The sequence below is a fragment of the Saimiri boliviensis genome, chromosome 13 (assembly GCF_048565385.1).
Source record: "Saimiri boliviensis isolate mSaiBol1 chromosome 13, mSaiBol1.pri, whole genome shotgun sequence".
In the NCBI taxonomy this organism is placed as follows: domain Eukaryota; kingdom Metazoa; phylum Chordata; class Mammalia; order Primates; family Cebidae; genus Saimiri; species Saimiri boliviensis.
The window spans coordinates 188,446-204,732 of NC_133461.1; positions in this window are offsets into that span (position 1 = coordinate 188,446).

Consider the following 16,287-nt stretch of genomic DNA (forward strand, 5'->3'; position numbering starts at 1 on the left):
TACCCTCAAAGGATTGCATGTGAAGCTAAAAGTTACAAGCTTCTTATCAGGGCTTGGTCTTTCTGGTGACCATCCCCCATCCTGAAACCATCCAGGAACCCACAGAGGGTCCTTACAGAAGACATTCCCATCACTCAGGAGATTCCAAGGAATTTAGGAACTACATCTCAGGAACCAGGGCCAAAGACCAAACGTTAGAACACAAGACGTTCCTAGCACCCCTATTGTTCAGGTAATTATAAACGTTTTAGGAGCTCTGTACTACGAACTGGAGACAGGGATCAAATATATTTCTCATTAAATCCCAACCTGGAATCTGGATCAAGAATGAATTCCTTGTTCCCAATGGAACAAGGAATGAAATAAATGGCAGATAGTGACAGCCAGGTTCCTCACTGTTAGAGTGAGAAGTTAGTAAGTTTTTAATACTATTCTATGACAAAGGAAATCAGGGGTCTTTGAAAAACTGGTTGAAAGTAGGACTGGGACAGAAAATACATGAGCCAGGGTACTTTTGAAGTAACAGAAAGAAACTGTAAATAAATAAATGCATGAAATTATGTCAAAAGAGCCAGTGGAAAGATCTCCCAATGGCCACAGGGTATAAACAAAGAGCAATAAAATACTGTAGAATTGGATAACAACCAAAACATTAAAGTAACTGAGTGTCCATACTGGTATCTATTTATGATTAAATTGATACATACATGGCCTGAATAGAAATCTCTTATACGGAAGAATTCCAAACACCTGATATAGACACTCAGCCATCAAGGAGGTGGAGCTAACTCCCCACTCCTGAAGTGTGGGCTCTGCATGGTGACTTCCTCCAAAAGCATACATAAAATGTGGACATAGGAAAAAAGTAACTTCATAGTGAGAAATCTGAAAACACTATCTCAGCCAGGTGATCAAAGTTAACATTAATGGTGCTAACACATCTTGAGGCATGAAGTGACTAGAATAGTATCTGCAAAACAAAAATAAAATTCAAAGACTCTCCCCTCAACCATCTGTATCGACTCTCTCTCCACCAGGGTACACCAAAGTTAACCTGAAGACTGGTTCAGGCCTTGATAGGAAAGGGGTGCTCAGGCATGCCTCATTATTCCCTCCTCCCTTTTGGAATTCAAGAAAAGCGAATCGGCATTTAGTTTCTTATCAGACCTTAAATCTAATAAGAAACATTTACAATCTAACCTTAAATCTGCTAAGAAATACTTAAAATCTATTCTCTCTGAAGCCTACTACCTGGAGACTTCATCTGCATAAAACTTTGGTGTCCATAACCCCTTATCACAATCCAGACATTCCTTTCTATTTATAGTAATTCTTTCCACCAACTGCCTATAAGAAAATGTTTAAATCTACCTATAACCTGGAAGCCTCACCCCACCCTAACCCAGTGCGTTGTCCCACCTTTCTGGACCGAACCCGTATATATCTTAAATACATCTGATTGATGTTTCCTATCTCTCTAAAATGTATAGAACCAAGCTACACCCCAAACACCCTGAACACATGTTCTCAGGGTCTCCTGAGGGCTGTGTCACAGGCCATGGTCACTCATATTTGACTCAGAATACATCGCTTTAAATATTTTACAGACTTTGACTCTTTTTGTTCACACACTACATATCTGATATGCTTCCCCCAAACCCATAACCACAGTCTAATTATGAAAAAAATCACCAAGTGAACCACAATGGAGGACATTCTACACAATACCTGACCAATCCTCCTAACACTGTTCCAGCTCCTCGGAAGGAAAATCTGTGGACTGTCACAGCCAGGAAGAGCCTGACATGATGACTAAATATGCTGGGGGATCCTAGAAAGAATCCTGTGACAGAAAAAGGCAGAAGGAAAGCCAAATAAAACATGAGTTTATTTATAATAATATCAAAATATCCAGTCACTAACTGTGACAAATAATGTGAGATGTTGGCCAGGCATGGCGGGTCACGCCTGTAATCCCAGCATTTTGGGAGGCCGAGGCAGGAGGATCACCTGAGGTCAGGGGTTCCAGACCAACCTGGCCAACATGGTAGAACCCTATCTCTACTAAAAATACAAAAATCAGCCAGGCATGATGGTAGGCACCTGTAATCCCAGCTACTCGGAAGGCTGGGGCAGGAGAGTCATTTGAACCCAGAAGGCAGAGGTTGCAGTGACCTGAGATCATACCACTGCACTCCAACCTGGGCGAGCGAGACTCCATCTGAAAAAAAAAAAGACATTAATAACAAAACTGATACATGTTGATATGATAATAAGAGGTAAACTTGGTTGGGTCTATATAGGAAATTTGCATTTTTGTCCCAATTTCTGTGTGAATCTAAAACTAATTTAAAATAAAATCTTTATAAAAAATATTTTTTCCAAATATCTTATTTGTACTAGTAAGTAGTAATTGATACTAACTACTCTTACCTTTAAATAAGAGCATTCATGATGCTGCAAAGTAAATTATGCAAACTAATAATTTCAAGAAATGCCTTCTACACATTTTATGTTAAAATAACACATACATGTAAACATACTTATATCTTTTTTCTTGTAGTGTGGGTCACTCTCTAGAAAAGCTGTTCACCTTCAAACCAGGAAAAAAATTCACATTTTGGAGACTATTTCAATTTACAGCTGGATGTTTTCAAAAGTATGACTTTGTTAAAAAAAAAAAAAAAAAGTTCACATAGCAAATTGTGACTAGGTCACTTATTCTAATGAATGCTTGTCTTTATTTTGTCTCCCATCATTCCTTTTAGCTATAACACAACAGAAGCAAATATTTGCAACTGAAAAAAATATTCAAAGACAGGAAGAATGTAAACGCAATTTGTGACCACAATCATTCAATGTCTCATCAGGATGCTTTCTAACACAGAAGAGTTTAAAGGGATAGTCAAAGCTATTCCCCTAAAGATGCTTTGCAGAAATTGATGAAACTAGAGAAACAAAAGTGGCAGGACATTCAACGTGACTTTAGATGTCACTGTGTCTTGTGGGAAAAAATAATTTACCTTTTAGAGGATCACAAAGAAATACTGGAAGCCCAAACTCTGGAACTTTCTAAATTTAGATGTCAATACACCTAGTAATGAGTATAATGATAAAAAGGGATCTGTGCTTTATTTGTGTAATAAAATACCAAAGCAGTATTTAATGCTCCAAGGCAAACAAGTTATGTCTGAAATACAGTTGACAATATCAAAATCAAAATATGCTTCCTAGCCAGGTATGCTGGCTCACGCCTGTAATACCAGCACTTTGGGAGGCCGAGGCAGGCACATCACCAGAGGTCAGTTCAGACCAGCCTGACAAACATTGAGGAACCCAGTCTGTACTAAAAATACAAAAATTAGCCAGGTGTGGTGGTGCACTTCTGTAATCCCAGCTGCTCAGACTGCTGAGGCAAGAGAATTGCTTGAACCCGGGAGATGGAGGTTGTGATGGGCCAAGACCACAACATTCCTCTCCCCTAGCGTATATGTAGAAACACAGATTCACTGAGTCAGACTAAATTGTCATTTCAGTGTAAGGCTGATCAAGGAAGCAAAAGAATGCAACCTTTTGTCTCTTATCTACTTCTGACCTGGAAGCACCACCACTTCCTGCTTCTAGTTATTCCATCTTACTGGACCAAATGACTGTACATCTTACACATATTGATTGGTGTCTCATGTCTCCCTAAAATGTGTAAAAGCAAGCTCTACCCTGACCACTTTGGGCACATGCTGTCAGGACCTGCTGAGGCTGTATCATGGGCATGTCCTTAACCTTCGCAAAATAAGCTTTCTAAATTGATTGAGACCTGTCTCAGATATTTTGGGATCACAATCCACAACCACCATTGTGTAAAAGGTGGCTACAGCATTCAGTACAGAAACCTGCTATACAAGTTTGTAGCCTGGGAGCAATAGGCTATGTACCATATAACTTAACTGTGGGGTGGGCTACACCATCTAGTTTTTATAACAATACTCTATGGGGTTCGCACAATGATGAAATCACTAAGGACAAATTTCTCAGAAAGTATCCACATCGTTAGGAGATGCTTGAGTGTATTTTTTAAATGGTTGAAGCCTAGGAGAAAAAAAAAAAGAAAATCAATTTCTGTTGTGGTTTGATAACAAAGCTTAATAAAGTTAACATATTTCATCTAGAATGCCAACGATTAAAAAGACATTACTTTATGCACCATCACAAATAGGTTGCCAATTGAACCAACTTTCAACAAAATGTGAAATTACTTCTATTAATGCCAGGAAAGTAAAATGAAAATGAATTATGGTTTTGACATGTTAAAGCACAAAAAGGAGGAGGCCATCAGCCTGAGGTCTTCCCGAAGCAAATGGAAATTGAACTTGGAGGCATTTAAACTGACAAAAAAAAGTAACCAGCCAGCCACAGTCAATGACAAAAAGCCCAGCCGCCAGTTGCATGTATGACTAGAGACACTGAGAAAACCACCTCTACAACAGGCGGTCGGCTACCTGGAGCCAACTAGAAACCTCACTTAGCTGCCACCACTAAGTTCCAAGCCCTGTTTTCCTTTCTGGTGCTTCAGGCGTGATTCACAAATTGTTCCTTTGCTCCAGACGTCCCCAAACTACGGCCCCTGAGGCCACTTATCCGGCCCCCGCCGCACTTCAGGAAGGGGCACCTCTTCCATTGGTGGTCAGGGAGAGGAGCACAGTATGTGGCGGCCCTCCAGCGGTCTGAGGGACAGTGAACTGGCCCCCTGTGTAAAAAGTTTGGGGACGCCTGCTTTGCTCACACTGTTTAAATTTATTTTGCCTAAAATTCTCGTAACCCCTAACCCTAAACCCTAACACTAACCGTAAGTTCGTTTCTACGTTTGCACTGATATGTCAGCGTTGATTATTGAGTGCCGTACTGGCAGGGCCGCGTGGGTAGTGCGGATTTTATGTTAATATTTTGGTACTGAGGCCTTGCATTAACAGCAGAGTCGTTTTCTACACCAGCACCGTGGGCGTTGAATTCGTAGTTCGGATGCCACACCCGCCTTAGGAACGCTCTATCTGCACTCACAGGCTGCGGCCGCCTGGTCTTCAGCGGGGAGAACCTGGGCGCGCAGGATTCAGAGGGGCTTTCGGTGTCCAGTGTTTGACACCAAGACAGACAGGGATGCAAACAGGAAGGATTTTCCTCACCGGGGACGCCGCCGGAGCTGTCCCAAAGCGAGGCGGGGCCCCCAGGTCTGTGCTGAGAACACCGCTCCACCCTCGCGGGCCTGTGCTGAGAAGAATGCAGCTCTGCCCTCGAGGGGCACCCTCCGCCCTGCCCCGCGGTCTGGGCTAAGCAGGACGCAGCTCCACCGCTGCAGCACCCGGCAAGGTCTGCATTAACAACCTAACTCCGCAGACAGCTGTGACGCCATGCACGCCATGCACGCCACGCACGCCGCACCACGCACGCCACGCACGCCGCACCACGCACGCCACGCACGCCACGCACGCCGCGCCGCCCTGCCACTGTGACCCCACCACGCCCTGCTGCTGTGAGGCCACACACGCCGCGCCGCCACGAGGCCGTGCACGCTGGAGGCGGAGCTACAGGGACCTCAAAAGGTGAGCTCGGGCGTCCCCTGCTGGCGGCCTGGGCACTGCAGGGCCCTCTTGCACACAGTGCAGCGGCGGCACACCTCCTGCTGGCAGCCAGGGCACTGCAGAGTGCTCTTGCTCGCGGTGTGGTGGCAGCACGTCCCTTGCTGGCCGCTGGGCACTGCAGGGCCCTCTTGCACACAGTGCAGCGGCGGCACACCTCCTGCTGGCAGCCAGGGAACTGCAGAGTGCTCTTGCTCGCGGTGTGGTGGCAGCACGTCCCTTGCTGGCCGCTGGGGGGACTGCAAGGCCCTCTTGCTCAGTGTCCTGGCAGCACACCCCATGCTGGCAATCAGAGTACTACAGGGTCCTCTTGCTCACAGTGTGGTTCCCTGTACCCACTGCTGGCATCTAGGGACACTGCAGGGCCCTGTTGCTCACAGTGCAGTGGGGGCATGATCCTCCTGGCAGCTACGGACACTGCAGGGCCCTCTTGCTCCCAGTGTAACAGTGGCGCCCCCTACAGGTCTTCTTCTGCAGCACTTAAAGTCACAGCATCAGTTACTCAGCACTCACAGTTCTGGAAATTCAAACTGAAGTGGAGCTGTTACTGGAGAGGGCTGATGTCCCAGTTCCTGTCTAACTTGGAAGAAAGATTTTCACCAAGAGGCAGTACAAAGAGGGCAGATAACTTCATTGAAAATAAATACAGTGTAAAGAGCTTACTGCAGGAAAAATAGGCCCCAAGGGAGGAGCGGGCTGATCATGCAGGAAAGCAGCCCACGAGTCCTGTGCAGGGAATTGTATTTTGGACTTCTTAACATTCCTGTCTCTGTCTCAAGTCTCCACCTGTTTTCCTTATCTGGTTTTTCTGTTCCTGCAATAGGTCCCTGACTTGCCCCTCTTAGGCTCGTGAGACTTACTCACTGTTAGTTAAGGCACATGTGCAGTGATCAATCTGAATCCACTGCTGGGGCTGGCTCCTTCCGACCTCCCAGGAAGGGCCTACTGTGGTCACATCTGTACCTCCTGTGCCTGCCTATCTCTTTTGAATGTCCTTCTCTGCCCTAGTCTATATTTATGGTGCCAGGTTTCTCTTAAGAATGTCCCCTTTGTCCTTATTATCAGCATGTAGCAATATTCTGACATTTTCACTGCAGAGTGGATGATTGGGTAATCTTAAGAGGCGTTCTAGGGTGTTTCTTTCTGCATAAGTACCTCTTCTCCCTCCTACCCACAACTGACAAGTGCCCATCCATCCAGCATTAGAGATGCTAATAATGTGTACATTTTTGGTGGTCCCTCCAGGTGAGCCTTCCCCGACTTTCCCTTTCCCAGGAGCTCCCCATCATGTTCATGTCTAGCTATCTACCTACTCTAACAGAGCCCACTATCCTGTGTCTTTCCCAGAAGTAGTGAAGGAACAATTAATTGGAAACCATAGGAAATGAAATGAATGTAGATGAAAAATTTAAACGTATATAAATAATCACTCAAAATCATTTTTACACTAAAAATGCGTAACTATACAATTTCTAGAAGAGAACATAGATGAAAAGCTATGGGCCCTTGAATTTGGTAATTAATTTTAACAAACACCACAAAATGTCAATACACACAGAAGAAAGAATGATGTGGGGTTTTTTTAATATTAAAAGTTTATACTCTGGAAAAGACCTTGTTAAGAGAATAAAAAAACAAGCCACATAGTGAAAGAAAATACTTGCAAAATACAGATCTGAGAAAGAATTTGTATTCAAAATATACAAAAAAAATCCTAAAACTAAAAATAAGTAAAACAGTCCAATTAAAAATGCACACAAATCTGAAAAGCCACCTCACCAAAGAAGATCTACACATGAAAAGGCAACATACAAAAAGATGCTCACCATAGTAGAGAACTGAAAACCACAATGAGATAGCACAGCTGGCCTGTATTTGTTAGAACTGCTAAGCTCTAAAAAAAATGACAAATTGCTGGAGGAAAGACAAGAACTCTTTTCATTGCTGGTGGAAAACAGTGTATAAGACCAGAATATGCCACCCCTAAATATGTCCCTTTGGCGTAAGAAATATTCCAAGCTGATTATTTTGAAAAAATACTAACCAAAGAAGTTCTGAAAACAGAGTAGACATTACCCTTGTGTAAGGGAAATTGACATGTGTAAAGAAAATCCCCATTTAAAAGATCTCTCTCCCCTCTCCCCCCAGCCAAGAAGAGAAGGATAACTAAATAACCTTAAGGGTCTTACCAATGGAGAACACATGGACTTAAGTCTGCATAACAAACCTTACCCTTCTCTGCTGTGCTTTTGCTGGTTACCTCCCCGCTACTGCACCTCAAATCATCTTTCTTTAAGTTGAAGACAGTATTTACATTTGAATTGAAAGCCACCTGTTGGAGATTTACTCATTTTTCCCTGAGTAACTCCCAGGTATTCATAAGATGTAAATGTTTTTAAACTTTTGTATGTTTTTTCACTTTAATCTGTCATTTGTTTCAAAGGGTCCCATCTAAGAATTCAAAAAAGGTAGAGAGAAATTTATTTTTCCTCCCCTATTACACAATGGGCAGTTTCTTCCAAAACTAAACAAGTCTCACCTTACAATCCAAAAATCACATTGCTAAGTAGTTTGACAACTACTTTTATTTTATTGCCAAACAAAAGCTATCAGCAATTATGTACAGAAGCCCTATATATAATAACCAAAGGGAAAAAAGGAATCAGAAAGTCTTACAATAGATGGCTGTGTGGGAACTCACTCAGACATCAACAGTTGTTATAAAGATTATTTAAATGAAAACATTTGAGATATTGAAGATAAAGGAAGAAACCTTACCAGAACTTACTGTATCCAATTAAAGCAGAAATCCCAGAAAATGCAGCTGCCATTAACCCCATCCAAGGAGTTTCTTGCGAATTCAGCTGCCATGAAGACAGACTGCTCATTCCCATTAGCATGGACACATAGAAATTAAATCCTAAATTCTCAACTGACTGAACAGACCCACTCTTGGCTGAGGGGACCCCAGAGTAATTTTAAAAACTGAGTTATCAGCTTGGCCAGTATGGGATGACAGGAGTCAGATACACCTCATTATACCCTCTCCTTTGCTAACCATGATAAGGCTTTCTTCCCTAAGGATTTAAGAGAAACCAGCCCTTTCAAAAGACTACATCACCGGTATCAACCAACTGCCTGAAGCTGCCTCTCCTTTCTTGTTTGATAAGAGACCACCCATGACAGAGAGGGTCTGGCCAGCAAACAGATGATGCATAGAGCAAGTTTTCATGTCCTCTGCTTTACGTTTTAATGTCAAAGGACTGAAAACTCCACCCTGGGATCATGCTAACACTGCCATTTTTTGTACATGGGACTCACGAAGGAGTAAGAAACTCAATGCCTGCATGCATTTCTCCTTTCATAAGTATTCATGACTCCTCCTAGAGTTGATTAAATATGGCTATTTGGCCATGCCACTCAGCATAAATTACTGTTTCCTTTACCTCTCCCTTGAAGTGTCTGCTTTTGGCTTCTGGTTGGAGGCTATGTTTCCCAGCCTGTCAGAAGGACTACCTTGCAGGCTGCAACCCTTTATAGGAAATAAATCTCTCACTGGGTGTGGTGGCTTATGCCTGTAATCCTAGCAATTTGGGAGGCTGAGGCAGGTGGATCACTGGAGTTCAAGAGTTCAAGACCAGCCTGGCCAACATGGTGAAACCCTGTCTCTACTGAAAATACAAAAAATTAGCCAAGTGTGGTGATGGGTGTCTGTAATCCCAACTAATTGGGAGGCTGAGGCAGGAGAATCACTTTAACCCAGGAGGTGGAGGTTTCAGTAAGCCAAGATCATGCCATTGCACTTCAGCCTTGGCAACAAGAGTGAAACACCATCTCAAAAAATACATAAATAAACATAAAAGTAAATAAATCTCTCTTTTCCAAATTTATCAGCCTCATCAGTCTTCGGCTGACAGCATTAAAAAGTTCCAAAAAAACTTTTGTACTCTCCTGCAGAAGCCCTAGAATTGTCATTTTGTTAATTATTTTGGATGCCTGAGAACTTGTATTCAAATGAGTAGAAATGTTGAAATTGTGCTTTACCAGCTATGTGAGTATCTCTTAATCCTATCAAGCAGATGTCTAAAATTAACTATCAGAATATGTATGCCTGATTCGTGGCTAAAATTTCAGGATAATAGCTATGAAATCTCTATTTCTATTTGTATGCCTACTAATATATGTTATGTATATGTGATACTTTCTGAACTCTGGATAGCACTGCAAAATTCATTTGTAAAATTCTCTGAAAGTGTTCGAGTCTAACTTGGCTTGCTCTATTTTGGCCTGCTAATAAACATGTTTTTGTCTACCACACTGAGAAATTGTACTACGAGGAAACACATCCTTCTCGATGTTGGGAGGTGGCATACTCATATATTTTCTAATCTACTATAGAAGGCTAATATCTGACTATTTAAAATTGTCTACTTCCTAGTTTTCTCTGGAAAATAAAGATTACTATTAAAATTATAATCTATATATATAAATAAAAATACTAGAAATGATAGAATAACTAGAAACAACTCTATGCAAAGTGTGCCAGAAAAGTAGGACATGTTTTGCAAGTAAAGTTAGATGTATTTTTTATAAGACAAACCATACAAAATATACAAATAAACAGAGATACCTAACCTTCTCTGCGTTATATATGTATGGGCAAAACGTTGTGTTTTCATAAATTATATAAAATTCCTGAAAATTTGTCAATGTCCTCCTTATCCATGGTATGTGCTGGCATAGTGTTATCTCATAATTTCAATTATTATTTTAAATGTTGTATGCCACAGAAAAAAATTGAATATCCTTGTCAATTGTGGTATAATGAACTCTTATCAGATCTTTCATCACAGCCATTTCATTCTGTTTGTCATTTAGATAATATTTCCCCCTGATGCTTTCCTGAACGCTCCTGCAATGAAAATGTTTGGTCAAAATGTTTGTCTCCAACACAGGACTCCCTCTGAGACTCATGGGAGGAAGAACTTTCCCTTGCAGGTAAGGGAGAGACACGTGGAACACCTGCCCATCCTAAATACGAAACCTGGAATCCTAACCTGTAAAAAGTTACATTAGGGTTTAGGGTTAGGGCTAAGGATTAAGGTTTAGGGTTAGGGCTAGGGTTACTTTAGAGTTTAGTGTTAGGGTGCGGAGTTAGGGATTACAGTTATGGTTGGGTTAGTGTTAGGGTTTAGGGGTTGGGGTTGGCGTTAGGGTTAGGAATTGGGCATTAGGGTTTGGCTTGGGTTGGGGTTAGAGTTAGTGTAGGGGGTGGGGGTAGGGTTAGGGTTAGGATTAGGGTTTAGGGTTAGGGCTAGGGCTAAGTGTTAGGGTTTAGTGTTTAGGGTTAAGGGTTATGGTTAGGGTTAAGGTTTAGGGTTAAGGGTTTAGGTTTAAGGGTTAAGGGTTAGAGTTTAGGGCTTAGGGATAGGGTGAGGGTGAGGGTGACGGTCAGGATCAGGGGTTAGGGTTAGTTGTTATGGTTAGGGTTAGGGTTAGGGGGTTAAGGTTGGGGGTTAGGGTTACAGGTTTAGGGTTAGAGTTTGGGTTAGGGTTGGGTTTTGGTGGTTTCAGGTTAGGGTCAGGGCTTTAGGGGTTATGATTTGGTGCTATAGAATATGGTCAGAGTGAAGGTGAGGGTGAGCATCAGGATCAGCAGCAGGGTGAGTGTGAATGTGAGGGTCAGGGTGATGGTCAGTGTCAGGATCAGTGTTTATGTTAGGTCTCACTCTCTTGCCCATGCTGGGCTGTCATGCTAGGATCAAAGCTCACTGCAGGTTGGACCTTCCGTGCTAGGCAATCCTCACACTTCTGCTTCTTGAGGAGTTGGGACTTAATGCTCACGCTGCAATGCTCTGCTATTTTTTTTTTAATTATATTATTTTTTTTCCTCAGAGACAAGGTCTCCCTATGTTGCACAGGCTGCTGGTCTGAAACTTCTGGGCTCAAGCAATCCTGTCACCTTGGCCTTTGAAAGTGATGGGATCAAGGACCCCTCTTAAAGAGGCCTGACTCTAGCCACCAACCCTCCGCAGAGCCTTCACAGGACATGAGATCACTCAGGCCAGCATACTTGTGTGAAACCAGCTTGAATTTGGAACTGGGTTTGGTCAGAAAGTCAAACTGTTTGGTTCCTTTGTTGCCTTTAGCTCAGGTAGTCACTGGGCTGTTTGCTCACTGTCATTGCCTCTGCCTGCCATACATTAAGGACCCCAGTGCCACATTGATGAATAAGTTCAGAGTGCATTTTGTGGTGGACGATGAGGTATTTGCTTTGTTGGAAACTCTTCCCAGTTTTGCACTGCCCATTATGGGCATGCTGCGATAAATCCTGGGGATCACTAAGGATCCCAGCAATGGAAAATGCTCTACTAAACCATGGGACCTGGGCAATTTATTAACATCTTTTACTTAAGAGTCCTCAGCTCTAAGTGAATGCACTAATACCCCATATACTTCATGGGATCTGTGTGTATGTATCAGATGAAGTTGTGCATATGAGAGCACTTTGTAACCTTAAAGCTCTTAGAGAAATGAAAGAAGTTATTACTCTAACTCCCCTCCTTTTCTATTCTAGTGGAAAACAGCTATGTCGCAATTCCCTCACCCCAGTCCCACTCTAATCGCCATCAGCCCTCTAGGCTCACCAACCCAAATCAACACAATCTAAGCAACTGCAATGTGCTTGCTGCGTAAATGCAGTCTCAATACAAATCCCACCTCATTACCACCAGATGGCTGTGCTATGTAGAACTTCAGTCATTAAGTTCTTTGCTGCCATTGAAGGTTCTACAACTTCCAAACTGTCCTTCATGAATCTTTTCCTTCCAGAGGCATATCCATGGGGAACTTGAGAACACACGTGGTTTCAGTTACTACAGTTTTGGATACAGCACAACTAAAATGAAGCAGCTGAAAGCTCCAAACATACTCGCTGTCCAGGCTGAAAGAATGCTCCATGGCTGATGGGGTCACTCTGCATCCCTAACCCACAGCTTCCTGCCCAGGGCCAAGAATCCACTGCTTGCCAATCATAGGCCTACAGGCAATGGGCAAGGTGGGGCAGCAGGTAATAGGTAGATCATCATTTCCACATAGATTCACTGGCCAGAGCTTGCTTGGGTGGTAACATCTAGCTACAAGAGAGGCTGTGAGATGAACCTTGCTAAAATTGAGGAAGATGGAGATATTTAATTTCCGAAAAAGGAGGAAAATGGATGTCACGGGAAAATCATAGTATCCAACATACCACTGTAATCATGAAAGTTCTATTTTCAGGTGTCCCTAAACATTGCCTTCCTCAAGGTCTCAAGAAAGGACCAAGAGAGTTGGACCCAGATCAATCCCCACCCTGCACTCCACAGTGAGTGGCACAGAGATGGCTTCAGTAAACTTGGTGAATACCTCCTACTTGTAAAGGCCCTTCATCCACAGAGGTCCCCATCACCCATATCTGCGGACTCTGTCTCGTGTCTTTCTACTTTCCTACTTGTGTCTCACTAATTTCAAAGGGAAATTCTAGGGCTTTGCCCCACCACCCTCCAAGTCCAATGCCCACTTCCCACTCTCCAACATCTGCCCTGCACTCACATGACCTCCTTCAAAAGATCCCAACCCTCTTCAAAAGATCCTCAGAGCTGGTTACACCAGGCAGTGACCCTATCCTTCCAACAACCTCACATACATGAAGGTATGTGGGGCAAACGTCATCTAGCTGTCAAACACACTCACGGAGCCCTCCTGTCCAGGGCACAGCTGGGACTTGTGCTGCCTGGAGACCCCCATGCCTGCCCCATCAGCTCCCACTCACATTCTTCCTTCACAGCATCGCTCTCCAGAGACGGCTCCGGGACCTTGCTATAAGAGGCAGTGCTGCCACTTCATAGGATGAGGGCCAAGGAGGGAAACAGGGCTTTAACAGCTGAGTGAGTAGTCAGCCAGCAAGTTTCTCCACACTTTGCAGAGCAGGACAGCAGCGCACAAGGAACACCTAGGGCAGAGGTTAGACCACAGCCACAGATAGCTCACACCCACAGAGGACAGGCCACGCCAACAGAGAGGTCACACCCACAGAAGACAGGCCACACCCACAGAGAGGCCATGCCCAGAGGACAGGCCATGCCCACAGACAGGTCACCCCCACAGAGAACGGACCATGCCCAAAGAGGAAAGGCCACAGCCAGAGAGGAAAGGTCATGCCCACAGAGAGGCCACACCCACAAAAATCACACCTACAGAGGCCAGGCCATTAGAGGACTGGCCACACCCACAGAGACTCCCATAGAGACTCCTCCATCTCCTCCTCCATCCCCACCCCACCCCAAGTGGGGCTAACAGAGTCATATCAAGAAGGGGTACCTGAGCTCCCCCATTCCTGCTAGTGGGAGTGCAGCTTAGAACAATGTTTTTGAAGGCAATTCAGCAGTACATTTCAGATATCAATGTGCCTTCTTTGTGATCCACCAATGCCTACAAAAACAAAGAGTGATGCCTATAAAGATTCTGAGAGGCTGGGCATGGTGGCTCATGCCTGTAATCCCAGCACTTTTTGAGGCCTAGGCATGTGGATCATGAGTTCAGGAGATCGAGACCACCCTGGCTAACAAGGTGAAACCCCATCTCTACTAAAAACACAAAAAATTAACTGGGTATGGTGGTGCATGCCTGTAATTCCAGCTACTCTGGAGGCTGTGGTAGGAAAATAGCTTGAACCCAGGAGGGAGAGGTTGCAGTGAGCCAAGATTGTGCCACTGCACTCCAACCTGGGCAGCAGAGTGAGACTCCGACTAAAAAAAAGAAAGAAAAATGATTCTGAGAAACACAAAAGAAACCTGGACAAATGTCCCTTAAAAAGAAAAACAGGGGATATAGAAATTAAATGCAAAACCTCTGTCCTCAAGTTGCCATCTGGTGGAGACAGAAAGTACACCAAATCCCCCTCCCCAGAGTGAAAATGCAATGATAGAGCCAGGCACAGAGGAGCAGTCCTCAGACAGAGGCCCCAGGCCTGCAGGAGGAGGAGGAGTTAGCAGAAAAGGAGACCAGAGGTCCAGTTAAAGAGGCTGCCTGCACATAATGGCCCTTGAGCCACCACACACAGAAAGGCCCACGGGTCACTGGGAGGATCGAGGACAGGCTGCACACACTGCAGGGCAAGTGGTGGGCTTCACAGATCACAGGGGACCCACAGCCCTGACATATACCTGGAAGAGAGGGTCCACTCAAGGGACTGGGTGGCCCCTGGGCTGCCTGAGGTAGGGCTGGGAGACAGGCAGTCCAGCTGGAAGAGAGTCCAGAATGACCTTTCCTGCAGTAGGTGACTGAGCAGTGATGTTTTTGGAGTGACCTTGCTCTTCACTCCCCAAACTTCTCGGGCAGTGAAGAGCAAGGTCAGAAACCATGAGCTCTGCATTGCACACGTCCAGCCTTGCTGAGCAGTTACCCCAAAGGGTGTGTGAGACCATGTCTGAGACCCTGTGGACATGTGGAGGCAGGAAAGAGGAGGACCTGGGACTCCAGGATTTTCTCACCCCTGCAGGTCACAGGACGTTACCGTTTAGCAGGGAGTGAAAGTCCAGGCACTTACTCTTGGCAGTAAAACTGGGAGATACAGATCAACAACAGGAAGCTATCAGGAGGGCATGCAGAGGTACAGAGACTGGGACATGAACCAGGAGACTGAGAGACTGGATGAAGGTTGTCTGAGGGAGCCCTGAGAGTTTCCCAGTGTGTCCTTGGGCCGGGTAGCATTATTTGGGGGTTTTACGGCATGCTTTGGAATGATTGAATTGGGCACATATTGAGGACGGAGGAGACTTCTGGTTGAAAGGACTACATATCATGCTGGGTACTGTCTGAATCCAAATCCTTGTCTTCATTTGGGGCTAAGGATGGCTCCAGGACGTTGCTTGTTCACTGCTTTCTCTGTGATGCCGTAGTTTTACAACTTGAGTTATCAAGCAGCATCTTCCGGGAAGATTTCCCCACAGATCTAAGAATAAGGAGTTGATGCATATTCATTTACAGTGAATGAACTCTTCACACCTGGCTTTGGGATTCTTGCTTTGGCTAAGAGCTCAAGCCCAGAGACATGAGTGTTTCCTTAATGTTTGTATTGCCACGGCCCAGTACAGACCAGCCCACAGCACCATGGCATAATCTGATGAATCAGAAACATTATCTTGGAGATGGCCATAAACTGGCCCACCAAGAAACCATGCTAACATAGGCAAGAGGAAAAGCATGCAGTTTCTTCAGATAGGAAATCCAGCAGGCCTGCAACTACTTGGAACCTCTGAAATGCCTTGGGAGTATGCACCAGGAGATGAATCATGCCGATGAATGGATGCTGCATGGCTGAAGACTGACCACGCTTTTCTGCCATAAAATCTTATTCCGATACATTCACCAAGTCAGTAAAAAGCTTTATGGATTGACTCTTTTTAAAACAGATTCTGACACTCTAATCCGTGCTTAGTGTAATCCTTGGAAGAAAGACTGTGCTTCATGTTCTAGGTGCTTTTATTTGTATTTTGAAAAAGTGTCCCAGAGTTTTAAGTAAAGTCAGAGACAACTGGGTGAGGTTTACCTGCCTTTTATCTTCCACCTGGGGATGGACACGCAGGTCACACTACAAGCTGTTTGAGGTAGGAGCAGA